Genomic DNA, 16,610 nt, shown 5'->3' on the forward strand with positions numbered 1-16,610 from the left:
CGGGGCAAAGGAACCCGCGGCCAGGCGGAGCGGCCGGCCCGGGCTGACGTCGGAAGGGCCGGCACGCACGCGGCGCTCCTTTATTCCCCGCCTCCCGCGGAGTTCACAGAAGCGCGTCTAGCTGGCGTGACCCGCACGCTTGCCTGTATCCAATGGGACGCCCGGAGGCGTGCGTGCGTAAGAGCCGCTGACACCTCCCGCCTCTTCACCTTCTTGGCGTGGAAACCGCGATAGTGAGGTAGAGCATCGCTGCTGGCAGTGCTTGTGTCAGGTTTCTCGGTGGTTTCTCTCACGTGCTCCTGCATCGTTGCACCTTCATATCGACGAGAGGGTGCGCCAGCCCGTATTCCTGGGCTGGGACCAAAGTGCAAGCCACTGAAATATTCCTCGAATTATGAGGGCAAGGATTTTCTGTGGTTATTGGAATGGCATCTGAAGCCCCACTGACTGGAATCCAATCCTGTCTTCACCGCGTCCTTTGGTATGCTGGGAAAGTTACTTCACCTCGCTATGCCTCAGTTCCCTCCTTTGTAAAGTACAGAAAATATCACAGTAGTGCTAGGAGATTAAATGAGTGCATATGACTCCGTTAGCAAAAGACCAAGCACAGAATAAGCATTCATTAAATGTTGGCTATTACTATTATTCATCCCTGTATCACTGGCACCTCGCTTAGTGCCAGCGCACAGTAGACAATACATGTTTGTGGAATTAATGAATGTTAGAACTACAAATGAGACTAGGACCAGAAAGGAAAGGAACTTCCTAAAGGCCACACAGTAATTAATGTTGGAAGTGAGACTAGAATCCAGGTGTCCTAATTACAAGTGCAGAACTCTGTTAAACACATGATCTTTTAAAATTCTTTTTTTTTTTTTGTGGTAGTGAGGGTTTTTGCTAAAAAACACAATTTACCCCAAATATTTAAAATGATTAGGTTCCATCCAGATAACATTGAGTGGTGACTGTCTTGGGTCTGAGTTCCTAAAGATAAATGTTTTGAGTATTGACAGTGACCCAGTTTAAATAGACTGAAGGTTTCCTGAGGCACCGAAACAACAAATAGATATTAGGCAACTACTATCCTAGCAGCACTAACCTAAATTCTGGAGATACAGTGGTGAACAAAATTGGCCCCCTGCCTTCATGGAGCTCTTAGTTTAGCAGGGAAGAAAGACATTGAACAATTCATTACAAATAATTATAGTGGTGGTATGTTCTGTGAAGGAATACAAAAACAAGTTTTAGAACTGGAAAGGAACTTAAGACGAGTATCTCCACTGTGTTTTGTTAAATGCTATATATTGTCATTGTCACATATATATAAACATATGTATGTATATATGGACATACATAGTTCAGTGAAACAAGTTGCAGAATAATGTGTATAGTATGATTATACTGTGGTCTAAACAAAATTTTATATATGTGTGCATGTTTGATCTGTATGAGCAGGGAGAGTTGTGGAAGACTGGGCAGGCTGTTAATAAGATTACATCAGTAGGTTGAGGTGGAGGTGATTAGCTTTGTCTTTCTACATCCTTGTAATGCATTGTTTCACTAGTTATAATAAGCATTTGTTACTTTTGAATTTGAAGAACAGCAAATAAAGGGATCTTCAAAATGAGAGGGACAAAGAGTAAAAGGAAAAGTTACCAAAAAAAAGTACTGTTTTAAGGACAGATTGACATGGCATTTAGAATTCAGAGACTGACAAAGTGACAGTTTAAAATGCCACTTCTGGGGTGCCTGGGTAGCTTAGTCTGAAGCATCTCATTTCGGCTCAGGTCATGATCCCAGGCATCATGGGATTGAGCCCTGTGCTGTCAGTATGGGGCCTACTTGGGATCCTCTCTCGCTGTCTCTGCTCCCTCTCTCAAAATTAATAAATAAACATTAAAAAAATGCCACTTCTTTCTAGTACAGGAAGGTATGCCAAACTGGAACTACTGATAACAGGATGCTCTGAAGGAGAATAAACCATGGGATATTTAACATCAAAGGCACTGTTATTGAGAGGTTGTCCAAGAACCCAGTTCTCTACTTAAAGCAGAGCTGAAATACACTTAATCATTGGAAGTGAAGTTAGTAAGGTGATTGACTTGTAGTTAGGTGATTGCATTTTTTTTTAAATTTTTTTTTTTTAACATTTTTATTTATTTTTGAGACAGGGAGAGACAGAGCATGAACGGGGGAGGGTCAGAGAGAGAGGGAGACACAGGCTGAAACAGGCTCCAGGCTCTGAGCTGTCAGCACAGAGCCCGACACGGGGCTCGAACTCACAGACCGCGAGATCATGACCTGAGCCGAAGTCGGACGCTTAACCGACTGAGCCACCCAGGCGCCCCAGGTGATTGCATTTTTAAAACACCATTCCACAATGTAGCCCTAATTTAAAAATACATGCAAATAGTATCTATTAAAATTAAGAATATTTATACCCTTGGCTCAGCCAACCCACTTATAATCTCTCTCCCAGAAATTAAAGGCCCAGAATGTAAGGCTAAATGTATTGTTGTCTTATAACAGCAAAAGTGGGAAACATCCATCAATAAGAGAATGGTTGAATTAGTTATAGGGCATCCATGCAGTGGAATACTTAGCATAAGATAAACAGTTTATTTCACTTACCTACATTAAACACTTCACTAAAAACATTAACCTGCACCTTATGCAGGTTGCTTTTGAGTTTGGTTGCCCTCATGTACCCAGCATGTAAGGCAAGATTGCATTTAAAGCTGATAATGCTGCATTTTTTTCTTAAAGTTTTTTTTTACATTTATTTATTTTTGAGAAACAGAGTGAGACAAAGTGTGAGCGGGGGTGGGGCAGAGAGAGAAGGACACACAGAATCTGAAGTAGGCTCCAGGCTCTGAGCAAGCGGTCAGCACAGAGCCTAATGCGGGGCTCAAACCCACAAACTGTGAGATCATGACCTGAGCCCAAGCCGGATGGATGCTCAACTGACTGAGCCACCCAAGTGCCCGAATACTGTATTTTTGATAAAGACCTCCTGTCAAGTACATGGATTATTCAGCATGAGAAGTCATAAATTTCTAGTATTTGGCGATTTACTTGCATGTGAGCACTAAAATTTTCTAAATCTGGGGGTGCCTGGGTGGCTCATTTAGTTAAGTGTCTGACTCTTGTTTTCATCTCAGGTCACGGTTCATGAGTTCGATGCCCCGCATCAGGCTCTGCGCTGACAGTGCGGAGCCTACTTGGGATTCTCTGTCTCCCTCTTTCACTGTCCCTCCCTTGCTCGCTCGGTCTCTCTCAAAAATAAATAAATAAAACTTTAAAAATAAATAAATAAATAAGTACGTAAATAAATAAAAAATTCAAAATCTGTCCAAAGGCCTTTAGGAAATTAATCTGGCTTTCCACAACAGTTCACTGGAGTAGTAAATATTGAAGAAAACCTAAGGTAGATTGTTTTCTGCATAACATCTTTTTGGAGGGTTAAAAATGTTTCTATGTTTACCAAAATTAAGTACCTGTAATGTATGTACCTCTTCTGCCCAGAGTTTCACAACTCTTCGTCCTCAGTAAACAAATTCCCTTGGCTGGGCAAATTCATTATTGTTTCCATTTGAGTATAGTTGGTCCCTAAACGAATCTAATTTGTGTTTTCAGGCATATTCATGCTTGTAATTTCATTTCCAAAATGCTTTTCCACTTGATGGCCATCTGAGAGTTTTCTTAAAAAAAAAAACACAAATGATTCGCCTGCCAACAGATACATATTAAGTATTAACAGTATGTCAGTCACTGTGCTAAGTATTGTTTCTTTTAAAAACTTTTATTGGGGGCGCCTGGGTGGCACAGTCGGTTAAGCATCCGACTTCAGCCAGGTCACGATCTCGCGGTCCGTGAGTTCGAGCCCCGCGTCAGGCTCTGGGCTGATGGCTTGGAGCCTGGAGCCTGTTTCCGATTCTGTGTCTCCCTCTCTCTCTGCCCCTCCCCCGTTCATGCTCTGTCTCTCTCTGTTCCAAAAATAAATAAAAAAACGTTGAAAAAAAAATTTAAAAACTTTTATTAAGGGAAATTTCAAACACATTCAGAAATAGAAGAGTGTAATGAAACCACATGTAGTTTTTTTTAAAATATTTTGTTTTTAAGTAATCTCTACGCCCAACATGGGGCTCAAACTCAGAAGCAAGAGTAGTGTGCTCCACCGACTGAGCCTGCCAGGTGCCCCTGAAATCACATGTACTTTTTAAGGAAGCTTCAATGTCATGAGTTCAAAGCCAGTCTTGTTAAATCTATACCCCTTCTATTTCTCTCCTTTCCAGATTGTTATGAAGGACCTTCAGGACATCATATAATTTCACCCAAAAACATTTCAATGTGTATCTGTAAGAGGTAAGAGCTTCTTTAAAAAAAAAACCCACAATACAACTAGACAACTGAAAAATTAATTCCTTAATATAATCAAACATCTAGTGCTCAGATTAATATGTTTCTCTGTTCTTTGTGCTTCTTATAAATGGGTAGTTAGATCTAAAGTAGGATTGTCAGATTTAGCAAATAAAAATACAGGGCACCCAGTTAAGAGTGAATTTCAGATGAATAATGAATACTTTCTAGTAAAAGTATATCCCAAATACAATGCGTGGGACATACCAAATATTGTATAAGACATGCTTACACTAAGAAAATTATTTGTCGTTTAACTAAAATGTGATTTTAACTGGGCTTCCTGAATTTTATCTGGCAACCATAACCCTAATCTAAAAGCTTTGTTTGATTAAGGTTCAGTTTGGGGTGGGGTGGGGGACAAAATTAACTTCAGGAGCCACGTAATGTCTGGTTTTCTCTGTGATGATAGCTGCATTGATGCCCAATGCCTAGATCTTCAGTTCATTAGGGTCATAATATGGCGATCTTCTAATTTTCCAAGGCATATTTTTTCCACTGATTTTTATTTTTTAGCTTTTTTTAAAAGTAAGCTCCTAATCCCAACTTGGGGCTTGAACTCACGACCTGGAGATCAAGAGTTGCAAGTTCCACCAGCTGAGCCAGGCAGGTGCCCTTCAAGGCATATTTTTATTTTTATTTTTATTTTTATTTTTATTTTTTTTTCAACGTTTTTAATTTATTTTTGGGACAGAGAGAGACAGAGCATGAACGGGGGAGGGGCAGAGAGAGAGGGAGACACAGAATCGGAAACAGGCTCCAGGCTCCGAGCCATCAGCCCAGAGCCCGACTCGGGGCTCGAACTCACGAACTGTGAGATCGTGACCTGGCTGAAGTCGGACACTTAACCGACTGCGCCACCCAGGCGCCCCCAAGGCATATTTTTAAGAGGAACTTTGGTGTGGTGATTAAGAGGTCAGTCCTGAATCATGCATAGGAGAAAGACTTGGCTTGAGCTTTGGGTCAGCTGCTTTCTGGCTGTGTGACCTAGGGCAAGTTAGTTTGCTCCTCTCAGCCTTAGCTTCCTCATCTGTAAACCAAGGCACATTGTAGTACCTATGTCATAGGAGTTTGTGATGATCAAATGAGTTAAGGTATGTGGAGGATTTAGAACAGGGCCCAGCACACAAACTAGATGCTCATGAAAGCTAGCCCTTATGAGACTCTTGAAGAGTTATGTACTTTAAAATTCGGCATTTTTTTAATATTAGAAACTTTATTTTTTTTTTTTTTTTTTTTTTTTTTTTTTTTTTATTTTTATTTTTGGGACAGAGAGAGACTGAGCATGAACGGGGGAGGGGCAGAGAGAGAGGGAGACACAGAATCGGAAACAGGCTCCAGGCTCCGAGCCATCAGCCCAGAGCCTGACGCGGGGCTCGAACTCACAGACCGCGAGATCGTGACCTGGCTGAAGTCGGACGCTTAACCGACTGCGCCACCCAGGCGCCCCTAATATTAGAAACTTTAAATCCTCCATTCAACAGTTAGGTCTTATTTTCACATTAATAAAAACAGTAAAGATTTATTGAGTGAATAGTGTCTCATATTTGTCCAATGCTTTGCAGTCAACAAAGGCCTTCTTCACATATATCCATTCTCATTTGATCCTCATAGCAGCCTTTTACTTGTTTATTTTTGCGAGAGAGACAGACACAGAGTGTGAGTGGGGGAGGGGCAGAGAGAGAGGGAGACACAATCTGAAACAGGCTCCAGGTTCAGAGCTGTCAGCACGTAGCCCGATGTAGGGCCTAAATCCATGGACCATGAGATCATGACCTGAGCCAAAGTCAGATGCTTAAATGACTGACTGAGCCACCCAGGCGCCCCTTCATAGCAGCCTTTTAATTGGAAGGACTGGTGTTATCCGTTTTTTACATCTGAAGAATTTTGGGTTTACGGATATGATTTGCTTAATGTGTAACACAGCTAGAAAGTCATACAATAGAGCAGGGACCGAGTCTTAGCCCAAGACTCTTTTGATGGAAAACATTGAGTAAAACTGTGTGGTCCTCCCTCTGTGCAGCGTTTTCATTTTTTGGCTCCAGTGACATCTGCTATCTTGTTTTCCTTTTCAACTTTTCATCTGTTTCTCAAACTGCTCCCTCCCATCCCCATCCCAGGGGTCTCTTTCTTTTCTTCCTGAATGTAGTTGTTCGTCAAGGTTCTATCCTTGGGCCATTTTTATTGCTGTATTCTCCCCTTATGATATCTACTCAGTAGTTTCATTTATTCAAATATCATTCACTCGGGGAAGATGATTTCTAAATCTGTATTCCTGGCCTTTACCTCTTCATTGAGTTTTGGACCCCAAATTTCGGTTGCCTGCTTGATATCTCCATATGGCTGTTTTAGACAGAATCTTGCATTCAGTTGATCTGTTTATCTGGTCCTGCTTTTAACCAATCAACTATAAATAAACGAGGACATGAGGAAATTTGAATACTTACTGATGACATTAAGTATTTGATGGCATTAAAGGCTTAATGTTAATATTTTAGTTAAGATAATTGTATGTGGCTATGTGAAGAGTATCTTTTAGAAATAGATACTGAAGTGTTTATGGATGGTATTGTATTTATGGGATTTACTTTGAAATAATCCAGTTGGGGAAAGGGGAAAGGAGGACTAGGTAAGGCTCCTGATGAACCGAGATTGGCCGTGAGTTGATAATCGTTGAGCTGGGTAATGGGTATAGGGCTTTAATACCCTATTCTCTCAGTTTTTCTCTATGTTTGAAAATTTTAATTATAAAACATTTGAAAGATTAAATAGGTCCCAAACCAAATTGATCAACCTTGCCTACATATCCATCTCCTGACAGTCATATTCCTATTAATGTCACCTATCTTCCCAGTCACTTATTATGAAAACCTAAAGCTCTCTTGGTTTCCTCCTCCCTGACCTCTGCATCCAACCAACTGGTAAGTTAGGCTGAAACTCCCTTCACAGTGAATCCTGTTTCAATCCTTTCTTTTCCATTCAAACTGCTACTATTCTACTAAGTCCTTCATTACTTCTTGACTAAATTGGTGTCATAGCATTAATACATTTCTCATTTCCAGTCCCTCCTCACTTGGTATATATAAAGCATTTAGCATAGTGCTTGGTGCTTAGTCCCTTCTCTCTTTTTCCTGACTTGTGAATTCACCTTCCTTGCTCCTGCTTAACCCTATGATGACGTCTCTCTTCCCTGAGAAGACTGTCCCTCTCTCTCTTTCAGCATTGCCTTCTTCCCTATCCCACCTGGATCCTGCAACCTCACTGCTGCCTCCACTCCACCCCCAGCTGCCATGCTTTGTGGAGGAAGTGTGTGTCTCTGCATAAAGACTGATTTCTCACTTCCAAAATTAGATATAAGAGCAGGATTTTTCCTAGCTGTAGGTGAGGGGGCCTTTACATACAGACAAAACAGGCATACTAAGTGTGAGTAAAAGAGAAGCAGGTCTCAAAGCTGCCTCTTTTCCCCCCCAGCTCAGTGGGGAAGAAAAGGGAGAATGTCTGGTTTAGATAGATCAGCTTCTAGAGCCAGGCAGGGGCAAGTAAATGCTGGCGGCAAAGAAGAGCTGGGTGGAGAATATTCCAGCAAGTGGGGGGCTTCTTGAGGAAACACATCTTGCCTAGTCTGGCGAAGGGAGGAAGAGCACGAACTGCCTCCACTGGGTCTCAGAGGTGTCACCTCAGCAGTATGGATTGGGTGAGGGTCACGTAACCCAGGCCCAACCGAGGAAAATGGCTGCAGAACTCTTGTTTTTGGCAGCCTGGCTGGGTGTCATTCTGTCTGTAATGGAGAGCAGCCGGGCATCCAGGGCTGGGCTGATCAAGCACAAAGAACTTTTATCCTTTAAAAAGAAAATGCTATAAGTCAATCACATTCTTACATTTTAAGCATAACACTTGCAACTAAAACCAAAGTGCCATATTATAATCAAGATGCATCCGCTTATTTTATATTTAAGGCCCACAGGCTTCAACTAATTTAGGGGACCATCTGCTGAGAAAGAGAGAAAGTCTAATTACAAAGTGGCATTTGTTTGCAGGCTAAGGCCTCAGAAGGGTTTGTCCTGGGGACCTCAACAAATGTCCTGTGCCCGTGCCCAGTGCTCCCAACCCTACCACTTAGGTAGATAGAGCACAGCTTTGGAGTCCGATAAGATTCAATTCTTCCTCCAACATTCACAGCCTGGGTACCTTGAGCCACAGGACTTCTGAGGTTTGAGTTCCCTCACTGTCCTCATATGTAAAATGGGAATTCACATACCCGAGGTTGTTGGAAAGATGAAAGGAGATCAAGTGCCAGAGGCAGCCTAGAACTACCACTTCCTTTCCTGTGACCCATAACTTCATTCTCCATCTTATTCCCTCTGAGCCTTGCTCTTGCCTTCTTTGCTTCATACCCACTTCCACGTGCATAGACCCCAGGCATGCTTTTAAATGGATCTTTGAATAAAAGATAAAAAAAAAAAAAAGAATTTTGTTTGAATGCTGTCATTTGTTCACCTCCCCAGAAGGTAGAGGAGTGAAATGGAATTGCCTTGGGACACGGGTCAGAAGGCAGTTTTGCCTGTCGTGTAGTGTGCTGAGCAAACGTGTTCTCAGAGTCCTCCTGTCCTGTGGAAAGGATTAGATCAGTCAGCTGGGAGAGGTGCTGGTTGCAGCTCAGAGGTGGGGGTAGCCGGGGAAGCAGGTTGGTTAGAGATGAGGAATCTGGGAATGGGGATGCTTTTAGATCTTAACTAGACAACTGCTGCTGAGGTGACAGCTTTATTTCAAGTGAGAATATGAATTTGGCTGTATTCCTAGTGAGAACCTAATGCTCAAAATCTCCTCTAAATCAAGAAACAAAATTAAAGAGTGATGACTGAGATTGGCAGAATGTAATCGCTGCAGCTGAGTAACAGATACCTGCAACTTAATTGCATTGTTCTCTATCCTTTTGTGTATATTCAAAAATACCCAAAAGTAGAAGGTTTTTGTTTCTGTGACAAGTGTGGGACAATAGAGGTCACTCAAGAACTGGGAATTTTGACTGTCATGTCAGAAAAGCTAGTAGAAGATATTTGGACCAAAAGAATTCCCTAGGGGAGATGTGATTTCTATAATGCTTATCTAGTGAACTGCATTTATTTGAAGGATTAAATAGCATGCAGATAAAATATTAGGTGGATAAAATATAAATTGACCTCATGAAACTTTTGGTAAGATATCCCAACCACTGTTTTTTAGGGAATTCAGTTGCTATAGGATTGTGACCCTCTTTCCTCTGAGTAGATACTGCCTTAGAAATAGGAAACAAAGGTAGAGGTAAAGGTGGTTAGGATTATTATTTTGACATTTCAAAAGCATGATTTCTTAGGGATGGGGAGTGGCTAGTTTTTCAAAAAACAAATCTTTACAAAAGATCCAAAGGGAGGAATGCACAGTGAAATCTCCAAGTGGAAGATTATATGAAAGTGTTCTTGACAATAAAAAGCATAGCTGATGGGAATAAGCTATAAGGAAATCTCATAGCCATGGCCCCATTACTGAATGACCTAAAGACCTTTTATTATAGGTAACGTACATGTGTGTTTGACACTAGAGTAGTTACTGGGATTGATTGTGTTACTCAGGAGACCAGATCTTACCCCCTGCTAGGACTGGCATTTTGGAAGGTATAGGCGGAGACTCTAAGGGACACCCATAATCCATTCTGTTGGGGCTGGCACTGGGAGAGAGTGTAAAGCTAACATCGAATAGGGAAGAAAAATAGTTGGTCCTCAGAGACTTTCCTTCTTCTTCTAGGGAGAGGGTTGATCAGCCTGCTGACAGTGAAAAAATGAGTCAAATGACTCCTTGTCAAGAGGTTTTCCTTTCTACGTGAAGGAAGGAAAATGAAAATAGCAAGTTCTTACGGTGGTGATGGTCGCAGAACAACACATTTCAGGGTGACAGCTGAAGAGGCAAGGTACGCTCCTGACAGGATCAGCTACATAATTTGCAGGACCCAGCACAAAATGAAAATGTAGGACCCCTTATTCATGAATTATTCAGAATTTCAAAATAGTGACAATAGAGTATTAAACTAAACATGGGCTCTTGTAAGCATGGGGCTCTGTGTGACAGCATCGGTTGTATGCCCATTAAGCTGACCTTACTCCTGCTGCCCAGGAGCAGTGATAGCAAAAATTCAGAAGGCATTAATGGAAAACTATAAAGCAGAAAATCAAGATAATCTAAAATCCCACCACCTGGAAATAACTGTTGTTTTCATTTTGATATATATCCCAGAGATTTTTCTCTATCTCTATATATCTATATCTATATAATATTTATGTGTCTATATATAGACATGTATTTATATGATGTTTATACTATGGAAATGGTATACATTCTTTTCTGCAGCCTTTAAAAAAATTGTTTTAAATATTTGTTTATTTTTGAGAGAGAGACAGAACACAAGCAGGGGAGGGGCAGAGAGAGAGGGAGACCCAGAATCTGAAGCAGGCTGCAGGCTCTGAGCTGTCAGCACAGAGCCTGATGTGAGGCTCGAACCCAAAAACCATGAGATCATGACCTGAGTGGAAGTCAGATGCTTAACCAACTCAGCCACCCACGTGCCCCTGTAGCCTTTTTTAACACTTAACCATATTTTAGAGAGTTTTCCATGTAGCTCATTTCAATCCTATTGTATAGAGGTTCCATTTAACCAAACCCTATTGTTGGGTGTCTGAGGAGTGTTGAGTTCTTCATTATTACAAATGATGCACACTGAATATCAGTAAAGCTGAGTGAGGATGGAATAAATTAATCAGTGCAAAGCACTTCACAGAGTACTTAGCAAAGAGCAAACTCCTTATAAATGTTTATGTTATTTTTATATTGTCAAATAGCCCTCTATATAAAGATGAACTAATTTACATTCCCAACCACAGGGTGAGATGGCTTGGTTTCCCTAACTCCTTGCCAGTTTCAATTTTTGCCTTTTTGTATTTCTGTCTTGGTAAATGGCCCCTTCATGTTCTTTGATGGTTCTCTTCTTGGATTCCTCATTGCTTTAAAATTTTTAATTGATTTCTGTATTGGGCTATCAATCCTTTGTAATATGAATAACAAGTACTTTTTTCTCTAGTTTTTTTTAATTTTTAAAAATGTTTTATTTTTGAGAGAAAGAGAGAGAGAGAGCGCGAGCAAGCAAGAGTGGGGGAGGGGCATGGAGAGAGCGGGAGACCCAGAACCCGAAGCAGGCTCCAGGCTCCGAACTGTCCGCGTAGAGCCGGATGCAGGGCTTGAACTCAAGAACTGTGAGATCATGACCTGAGCTGAAGTTGGATGCTTAACCAACTAAGCCATCCAGACGCCCCTCCTAGTTTTTTTTAATGCTTGATTTTGTTTGCTTTAACCTTACAGATGTTTTTCAGTTTAATATGGTGAAATCTGTCCCATCTTTTCCTTAGGATTTCTGTCTTTGCTGCCCTCCTTTAGAAAGTCTTTTGCCACAGAACAGGCTTAGAATTCAGTGGTGGTGAAGCCTTTCCCGCCTTATATTAACTCCATCAGGTTTCCTCTGAGGCTTCATTCTTCCTGGGCATGGTTTTTCAAATTGTATCAATGGAGTTCACAATACTAGACTACTTTAAATGTGTATGGGGGGTGGTGCCTGGGTGGTTCAGTTGGTTAAGCATCTGACTTCAGTTCAGGTCATGGGCTCAGGTCATGATCTTGTGGTTGGTGAGTTTGAGCCCTGATTTGGGCTCTCTGCTGTCAGCACAGAATCTGCTTCGGATGCTCTGTCTCCCTCTTTCTCTGCCCCTCCTCCGCTCATGCTCGCTCTCTCTCTCTCTCTCTCTCTCTCTCAAAAGTAAATAAACATTAAAAAAATGTATATGGGAGGGGAATACTTTTATTAACTTTAAATCTACTTGTGAAGACACAAGATATATATATTAAAAATGAGTATTGTCTATCTTCTTCCAACCCAGAAAACACTTTTGCTCTTTTTATATTTTCTGCCTTTATTTGCTTTCTAGGGAGAGTTCTGTCTTTACTGGAGCTATTCTTTTGGGGATCCAACCAAAGATAAATTGAATTTCAGATATATTTATTTGGGGTTATAAGGATATATTTATGTGGTTTGCTATCATTTCAGCATATAGTTAAGTTATTGGTGGCTGTACCAGTGTAGAAATGACTTATGGGAATACTCTTAAAGCAGTAAGTCTAAAGTTTATTTAAAATTAGTCATTACATGAGTGCCTGGGTGGCTCAGTTGGTAGTGTCTACCGTGGTTTTGGCTCAGGTCATGATCTCACGGTTTGTGGGATTGAGTTCAGAGCTCAATTGGGCTGTGAGCTGACAGTGCAGAGCCTCAGAGTCTGCTTGGGATTTTCTCTCCTCTCTCCTCTCTCCCTCTCTCTCTCTCTCTCTCTCTCTCTCTCTCTCTCTGCCCCTACCCCCACACTCATACTCACACATCTCTCTCTCTCAAACATTAAAAAAATTTAAAAAGATTAGTCATTACGTAAAAAAACTTGACATAGCCTAAAATCACAGTTTACATATAAAAGAAATGATAGAGGTTTGATAGAGGTTTCCCCAAATTTGACAACAATCCAGAATATCTACATGACATTAATCATTGATGGGTTGGGAAGCCGGAAGAAACTTTTCTAAAGTCTTAGGAAAAACTAAATTGTTTCCCTCTTCTTTCTATAGACATTATAGTCCAAAAGTGATGAAGAGGTAATCAAAAGATATGCAGGGAAAGGATATAGAAAAGGTAGCAAGGAGTTGTACCAGTTAATACAATGAAAAATATAATGTTTGTAAAAATTTTGTCATGTTTGTGGGTTTTGTCAGTTTTTAAAACTTGTAATTTCTTGTCATTTAATGTTTCATTTTAAGTAAATGTTCAGGATTATACCTCATTTTACACTTTTTAAAAACTTAAACGAAACGGCATGAGCTTTAGGCCCCACAAAGGCTGCATCTGCCATTGCCCGTGCAGTGACTATTGATGGTGATTTAGAGTGTTTCATGTTACAGAGGACACTGGCCTGCCCAAGCTCGCATAGATAGTCGTAGAACCAGGATCCAACCCCGAGCCTGTAAGGCTTCAGGGCTTTTTCCCCCCACTTGCCAAAACTGTCTTTTAAAAAAAAGCTTATTTATTTTGAGAGAGACAGAGACAGTGTGCATAGGGTAGGGGCAGAGAGAAAGGGAGACACAGAATCTGAAGCAGGCTCCAGGCTCCAAGCCGCCAACACAGAGCCTGACAGGGCTCGAACTCACAAACCGTGAGATCATGACCTGAGCCAAAACCAAGAGTTGAATGCTTAACTGACTGAACCACCCAGGTGCCCCCAAAACTGTCTTCTTTTGGATGAAAATGTACAGTAATCAACCCAAATTATAGTAATAATGATAATCTACTGGCCTCTTCTTCAGGGCCATACTCACAATTGTCACTGAGGGCCCACTGCATTAATACTACATCAGTTGTGCTCTTTCTGGCTTTCACCAGTCCTGCTTTTGGCAACACTACTATCGTTTTCAGCTATTTTGTTGATGTAAAATGTGGTTGTCAGCACCTGGGCTGCCATGGTCCCTTTTTCTTCAAGAAAGGTAGACCCCAGGGCATACACTGGGATCATGCCAGTTCTCAGCTTGGAGGAGAACAGGGACCTCTGGGTCATACCCTTACAGTGTTCCAGTATGAGTTTTTTTATGTTTATTTATTTTTGAGAGACAGAGCGAGAGTCAGGGGTGGGCAGAGAAAGAGGGTGGGAGAGGATATCTGCAGTGGGCTCTGCGCTGACAGCAGCAAGCCCGACTTGGGGCTTGAACTCAGAAACTGTGAGATCATGACCTGAGCCAAAGTCGGATGCTTAACTGACTGAGCCACCCAGGTGCCCTTCCACTATGAGATTTTAAACTGCAGCCCTCAGTAGGGCAGGTGGAGGCCAAAATAAGCATTTTGAGGGCCTTTGAAGAAAAGTGAAGCAGGGCTCACCTTCTTGAGTTAGAGCTGACTTGGCTCCAAGCCAGCTTAGGGAAAGCATTTTGCAGGTGTCCTCTCACTCCCAGAGACTGAGCCTGTACTTGCTTTATTCCTTCCTCCCCACTCTCCCCACTTAGCTGTTAGTTCAACTCTCTCCCATAAAGGAAATGCCCTTTCCTCAAACAATTCGCCTAGGCCTGCCTTCAGCTCCAAAGCTCTGCCTTCCAGGACATCAGGTACCCGAGGGTGTTGTCTGTAATTGTTCACTTTGTGCTACAAACTCAATTTTCAAAATTGGATCCCAAGTCTCATGAGCTGTCAGACCTTGCTTGGCAAATGTGATGGTTATCCTCACCTCTGGGTCTTTATGACATAGCACAGATCTGAAGTCTTCAAAACTGGCATCAATTTGTAAAAGGTCTCGGTGGTGGAAGACAACATGTGCTAAAACAGAACTCTGAGTGAGGCAGCCTGCCGGTCTCCACAAGCTCAAGAGGAAGGGCTCATGAGAGCAGTTTGGGTGAAAACTGCTTTGTTTATTTTGGTGAGGGTGGGGGGTGGGTTGTTTCCCACCTCCTACAAGGGCAGCTTTATTTTGATATGCAACATAGTTGTGCCCCAAGCACAGATCTTCCCGACTGCCAGGCCCCGGTATTTTGACCTGCCTTCCTCTCCCTCTTCAACTCAGGTGTGCTCCAGTTCTGACCTGATCACCCTGAGCAAACTCATTGAGGGGTTTTGCAATCTTTGAACAATCCTTCAGCCAGCTCCTGTAGTGTCTGCTGAATCCCCTTAATGTTTTAAAATGTTGGGACCTGACCAGTGATATTTCTAGAGTCTGCCCATCCCTTCTTGTGATTTTATATGTCCACTGTATTTTATTGAGGTCTGGCAGGCCTGGCATTTGTGAAGGGACAGTTTTAGGCTGTTTCCCAGGTGATTCAGTAATATAAGGAGCCATTGTTCTCCAGAGCTCTGCCAAACATAATTATGCCATCTAAACATATAAGCACCTCTAGGTAATTCATATCACCAAATGCTTTTTCCATCAAACTCTTCAAGGTGTCTGTGGCTCCAAAGATGTGTGGAGCAGCCTTTCAAGTAGGTAAAACCTCACAGAGCAGATGAAAGCTGTCTTCTCTGGCCCAGTCAGACATAGGGATTCAGCAATAGCACTTCTCAAACATAGTGCTGGAAATTACTGATTCCCTACCATGCAGTCTAGAGGTTAATCTGGACACAGAACTTTCTGTAAGGTGGAGAAAGATAATGGAAGGTCAGTACCACTGTCCTGCACCTAAGTCCCCTTGCCAGCCTGAGTCTGCTCTCTTCTATCATGAGCTTTCCTCTTCCCCTCTCCATTTTTGTTTATCCAGCTAAATAGTAGTTCTTAATCCTGACTACCTAGTATAATCTGTGGAGTTTGTTATAAATTTTTTTTAATGTTTATTTATTTTTGATAGAGCACGACCGGGGGAGGGGCAGAGAGAGAGGGAGACACAGAATCCGAAGCAGGCTCCAGGCTCTGAGCTGTCAGCACAGAGCCCGACGTGGGGCTCGAACTCACAGACTGCGAGATCATGACCTGAGCCGAAGTCGGACGCTCAACCGACTGAGCCACCCAGGCACTCCTGTGGAGTTTGTTATAAACATCTATCCTTGAGCCTCACCCTCCCCAAGACATCGTAACATTTTCTAAACACCTAGTCTATGCTAGGTCCTATGCCCTGCGCTAGGAGGAGAGGCAATTTAGTCATGATCCCTCCCTCCATGTAGTTCATAGTCAAGGGGCAGAGACAAATACATTAAAATGTATAATTCACAGAGAAAATATGGTTTAACTCCATATTCTTTCCTTTCTTTTAAAAAATTTTTTTAATGTTTGTTTATTTTTGAGAGACAGAGTGAGTGGGGGAGGGCCAGAGAGAGAGGGAGACACAGAATCTGAAGCAGGCTCCAGGCTCCGAGCTGTCAGCACAGAGCCCCGTGTGGGGCTTGAACCACGAACTGTGAGAACACGACCTGAGCCGAAGTCCAACGCTTAACCGACAGCCACCCAGGCGCCCCATCTTTCTTTCTTTTTTAAATGTTTATTTTTATTTTTGAGAGAGCCAGAGTGTGGGCAGGGGAGGGACACAGAGAGAGGGAGACAGGATCTTAAGCGGGCTCTGTCAGCACAGGGCCCAATGTGGGGCTTGAACTCACAAACTGGGAG

General features: G+C 42.2%; 1 long non-coding RNA gene across 2 annotated transcripts in view; it reads left to right on the top strand.

Moving 5' to 3' along the window:
• The first annotated feature begins 7 nt into the window (after positions 1-7).
• The window catches only part of LOC131503034 (uncharacterized), a 32,520-nt gene continuing 15,917 nt past the window's right edge, over positions 8-16,610 (top strand). Inside the window, exons 1-2 of one of the 2 annotated variants that reach the window (XR_009257292.1) lie at positions 8-481; positions 4,296-4,365. This is a non-coding gene — a long non-coding RNA (uncharacterized LOC131503034). The remainder of the gene's footprint in view (positions 482-4,295; positions 4,366-16,610) is intronic. The other variant, XR_009257293.1, reaches the window with a different exon arrangement.

The sequence above is a fragment of the Neofelis nebulosa genome, chromosome X, assembly GCF_028018385.1.
Source record: "Neofelis nebulosa isolate mNeoNeb1 chromosome X, mNeoNeb1.pri, whole genome shotgun sequence".
Classification (NCBI taxonomy): domain Eukaryota; kingdom Metazoa; phylum Chordata; class Mammalia; order Carnivora; family Felidae; genus Neofelis; species Neofelis nebulosa.